This window comes from Vulpes lagopus, chromosome 11 (assembly GCF_018345385.1).
Source record: "Vulpes lagopus strain Blue_001 chromosome 11, ASM1834538v1, whole genome shotgun sequence".
Lineage (NCBI taxonomy): Eukaryota > Metazoa > Chordata > Mammalia > Carnivora > Canidae > Vulpes > Vulpes lagopus.
The window spans coordinates 62,706,136-62,711,674 of record NC_054834.1 but is presented as its reverse complement, the minus strand read 5'-3'; positions in this window follow the sequence as shown (position 1 = coordinate 62,711,674).

Genomic DNA, 5,539 nt, shown 5'->3' with positions numbered 1-5,539 from the left:
GAGTATTATCTGATACCCTTTGATTCATTCTTTCCACAAGTGTTTATTGAGCATATGCTATTGGCCAGGAACCATTCTAGATGGGGAACAAGATAGACAAAATCTTACAGAGCTTACATAGAATAAGCAGACAAAAAAGGTAAGTGCTATGTAGAGTTAAAATTGCGTGGTCTGGGATCCCTGGGTGGCGCAGCGGTTTGGCGCCTGCCTTTGGCTCAGGGCGCGATCCTGGAGACCTGGGATCGAGTCCCACGTCGGGCTCCCGGTGCATGGAGCCTGCTTCTCCCTCTGCCTGTGTCTCTGCCTCTCTCTTTCTCTCCCTGTGACTATCATAAATAAATAAAAATTAAAAAAAAATGTTTAAAATTGCGTGGTCTGAGACAGAGAGACTGGGAGGGTTAATTAGAGCGGGTGGTCAGGAAAGGCCTCCCCTGAGCACATTTCACATTAAGACTTGAATGGCTGTGTGAAATTGGGACGTCTTGGTGGGGGAAACAGTTCAAAATCCTAAAAAAGGAAAAATATTGATGTATTTGATGAAGGGAAAGGGTAGTGTGGTGTACTGAGGGGTGAATGGTAAAAATTGAGGCTGGAGGGGGCAATAGAGACCAGATAATGTAGGGCTCTTGTAATCTCAGAGCAGTGGCAAAGGATGGGAGAGGGGTGGTGTCTTAATTCCTTAATTCAGGCTGCTGTAACAATGCCAGACTGAGTAGCTTATAAACAGATTTCTCAGTTTTGGAGGCAGGAAAGTCCAAGGTCAAGGCATCAGCATGGTTGTGTTCTGATGATGGCTCTCTTTGGGGTTGCAGACTGCCTATTTCTAGCTATGTTCTCACATAGTAGAAGGAAGGGCCAGGGATCTACTGTGGAGCCTCTGTTGTAAAGACACTGATCCCACTCACACAAAGATTTTACATTCATGGTATCTAAGCACCTCTCAAAAGTCCCACCTCCTAATACCATTATCTTTGGGGCTTAGGATTTCAACATATGAATTTTAGGGGGACATATTCCAGACCAAAGCAGGTGGTTAAATGGAGGAATGGCCTGATTTTGAAAAAAATCATTGCTGTGTAGAATATGGATGATAGACGGAAGAGTAGGAGCAAGGATATGTGAGACTTGTAGTTTCAGTGTGAGAATTGATGGGATTAGACTAGCAGAGGTGGAGTAGGAGAGTAGATTGCCTTGATCTTTTGGAGGTAAGATGGCACTTGCTGATGGGAGTGGTGAGGAAAAGAAAGTGGAATCAAAGCGGATTCCTGTAACTAGATTGGATATGAGATTGGGGAAACTCAGGGAGTTTCACTCAGGGATGAGGGAGTATCAAGAGTTCTACTTTAGCAGTATTAAGTTCTAGCTGTCTACTAGTTATCCATATGGAGATGCTGTGTGAACACATGGAAACAAGAAGCTAGGTTTGGAGAAGTTAGGGGTGAAAATTCATGGGCACTATTGGCTTACAGATGGCTTTTTAACACAGTAGTATTGAAGTCAGGGACTCTGTAAATGAAAATCAGGAGACAGATGGACTTTCAGGGCACTCCAAACATAAGAGGTAAAGTGTAATGAGAACTAGCAAAGGAGACATGACCATGGATCTGGAAGCATGGATGTCAGTATTGACCTTAAGAGTGTAGTTTTGGAATGGTAGGAATATAAGTCCTATTGAAATATATTATTGAAGAAGTAGAGATAATCTCTATGGTCAAGAAGCTTTGCTAAGAAAGGTGGGGGGAGCTGGATGTAGGGTCAAGGGAGGATTTGTTATTTTTTTATTTATATTTTTAAAAAGAATTTATTTTTATTCATGACAGACACAGAGAGAGAGGCAGAGACACAGGCAGAGGGAGAAGCAGGCTCCATGCAGGGAGCCTGACGTAGGACTCGATCCTGGGTCTCCGGGATCACCGCCCAGGCTGAAGGTGGCATTAAAGAGCTGGGCCACCGGGGCTACCTTGTTAGTTTTTTAAGATAGGATTCCTTAGCATTATCAACAGCCTTGAGTGAGAATTTAATGATGGGGAGGAGAAACTTGACACCATTTAAAAAAAAATATTTTATTTATTCTTTAAAATAAAGACAGAGGCAGAGATACAGGCAGAGGGAGAAGCAGGCTCCATGCAGGGAGCCTGATGTGGAACTTGAACCTGGGACCCCGGGACCACACCCTGAGCTAAAGGCAGACGCTCAACCGCTGAGCCACCCAGGCATCCCTCTTGACACCATTCTATTTTGTTTTGTATTTTTCAAATACAATGTCAAATTTAGAAGAAAATTTGGAAGGGGATGGGATCCAGAGCACAAGGGAGAAAGTGCTTTAAAACAAGTGGAGACATTGCCTAAGGACATGAAGGAAGACAGCAGTATTTAAACATAAAGAGGTTGGGGCACCTGGCTGGCTCAGAAGAGCATGTGACTTTTGATCTGGGGTCATGAGTTCAAGCCTCACTTGGGTGTAGATTCCTTTAAACAAAAACAAAACCCAAAGAGGTCATTGGTGGTTTTGGTATTGAAAAACTAAATCTTCTCTGTGTCTATACCCAAGGGTTACAGTTTGTTCTTGTCTGCCTGTTTGTTTATGGGGAAGTTGAACTAAAAACGACCTTGTGGTTTGCCATGTATCAGCATGACAAGATGCAAGTGAAGGAGTGGAAAAAAGTATACACTAGAAAAAAATTATAAGGTATTACCTGATACTCATAGCAAAGTAATTTGAAGTTTGGTCTGGATGCTCCATTGTTTTAGCTTAGATTTTACTGTGCAATATTTCTCAAATGGTTGATAGTTTAAACCTTATGTTTTTTTTTTTTTTTTTTAAAGATTTTTTTATTTACTTACTCATGATAGACATAGAGAGGCAGAGACACAGGCAGAGGGAGAAGCAGGCTCCATGCAGGGAGCCGGACGTGGGACTCGATCCTGGAACTCCAGGATCACACCCTGGGCCAAAGGCAGGCGCTAAACCGTGGAGCCACCCAGGGATTCCCAAACCTTATGTTCTTTATTAAACATCCTTTCCAGGAAATATCTTGCATGGTCCTAAAATAAACTGGACAAGAAAATGGAATTGTGTCTAAACCTTGGGATAGTGATTATGCCATTAGTGCTCATCCAGGTAAGAGGTTGGCATCCAGTAGTCCAGTGTCCTAGGAGAGCTTTAGTATGTGTGGTTGGTTTGGTGGAAGATCAGATTTTGTTTTTTTTTTAAGATTTTACTTATTTCGGGGTGCCTGGGTGGCTCAGTTGGCTAAGCATCTGCCTTGGACTTGGGTCATGATCCTGGGCTCCTGAGATGGAGCCCATCTGGCTCCCCAGTCACTGGGGACCCTGCTTCTTCTTCAGCTGCAGCTTCCTGTTTGTGCTCACACTTTCAAATCAGGAAAGAAAAAAGATCTTATTTGACAGCACAACCAAGTGCAATGGCAGGGAGAGGGAAGGAGAAGCACACTCCTTGCTGAGCAGGGAGCTCCATGTTGGGCTTTATCCCAGGACCCTGAGTTCATGACGTGAGTGGAAGGCAGACATTTTTAACCCACTGAGCCACCCAGGCACCCCTGGAAGATGGAATTTTACTTTCATTTGGCAGTGTCTAGCCGAAAGACACAATTTACAGATTCTTACGTTGTTGAAAATAGGAAAAGAAAAATGTATAATGTGACGTGGGGGAAATGGAAATCTTAAAATCCAAGAAAAATATACGATAGAAAAATGAAATTTGATTTCTTCCTAAGGAAACAAATGAAGCTGATTAGCAGATATAAGTCCCTATAAAAGAAATATTGTATCTCCAATAATACCTTAACTTTGCCTTTTACATGGGCTAAAGTGTTTCAAAGATTTCATTTTTTATTTAAAAGAACCCTGAATAGGGGCAGCCCTGGTGGCTCAGCGGTTTAGCGCCGCCTTCAGCCCAGGGGCCTGATCCTGGAGACCGGGGATCGAGTCCCACGTCAGGCTCACTGCATAGAGCCTGCTTCTCCCTTACAGGAATAATATTAAAAAAAAAAAAAAAACACAAACTCTAAATAAAAAATATTTAGGGATGCCTGGGTGGCTCAGCGGTTGGGTCAGCCCAGGGTGTGATCCTAGAGTCCCGGGATCGAGTCCCACGTCGGGCTCCCTGCAGGGAGCCTGCTTCTCCCTCTGCCTGTGTCTCTGTCTCACTGAGTGTCTCATGAATAAATAATTAAAAAAAATTTTAATACACACTGGTCATTACAAGAGAACTCTGCAGTAAATGGTGGCTTGAAATCTCTAGCAAGAGTGAACTAGAACCTGATGCATATGCCATGTCAGAGGAGCCAGACTAGACCCCAGAAAATTGGGAGGTAGACCTTTCCCCTTATCCTTGCTCTCTAGTACTAAAGTATTAGGCCACAGTTTAAGCCTTCGACATTTCACACCGAACCCAGGGAGAGACCGCAGGATTTAGGATCACACTTTGCAGGTGAGCAACCTTTGCTTCAGAGAAGTGGCTGCTGGAACACTTTTCTGAGTGTTATGTAATAGCCAGAGCTGCTTTGAAAAGAAATGGCCTCGGGCTAAATGAGGAGAGAACAACACCTGGCCTTGCTCTTGGGTTCACAGCTGGGTAGGGCTAATTAGGGCAAAAGCGTGGTGCTCGGATCTAAGTAGAGTTGGCCAGCAGCCCGCCAGGGACAGCCGGATTCCAGCCTGTGTTCCCGGCCGGGGCGAGGTTCGGGAAGCGGGCGTCCATCCCTTGTGCTGCGGTGAGAAACTAAGGGAATGAAGCCAAGAGCCCGCTGGCATTCCGGGGGGCTGCCGCCACCGCCTGGGGGGGAGGGGGGACGGGCGCTCACTCCCTGCGCCTCCTTCCACGGTTGGGCTGAGGTCTCGCGCCGCTCTCCTTCCTCTTCCTCGCGGGCCTCCGGCAGGAGCTTCGCCCCCACGACCCTGCAGTCCTGGCGCCCCCTCCACGCGGGAGCCACAGCCAGACCGCCCCATTACCCCGCCACGCCGCCGGTACCGGGGAACTCGCTCCGCCGCAGACTCCTCCGTTCGGATTGCTTTAAAGTTATCGCCATGGGGGGGAGGGGAGGTATTCGTGGCCTAGCGCTCGGCCAATGCTCCGAGGGGCTGAGAGCAGGAGGACCGGCGGGGCGGACCGCTGATTGGCTGCGGCAGGAGCCTGTCTGGGCCGTACCACACTTACTTGGAGGGGGTCTGGAGAGGGAGGGAGGGTGGCTCCTCGCTCGTGAGCATGTCCAGCACACACATAAGCCTATTTTTACTTCCGAGCATTCCTTCTTGGATACCGTAGGTATAGAATATAGGACGCAGGAAAACGGAAGAGTCGCCCGGCCACTTCCCCATTTCCGAGTCCTGCGCACTAGGCCAGGCCTCCTCTCCCAGGCGCCTGAGGACCCCGACGGCCGTGCGCGCGCGCGCTCGTTCTCTCGCGTGCGTACGGCGCTGCGCCCCTGCAGCCAATCAGGCCGCGAGGTCGCCGCGGTCGCCGGGTCGCGCGCACGCCCTAGCGCGGAGTGGGGGTGGGGGCTGTGGGTGAATGGGA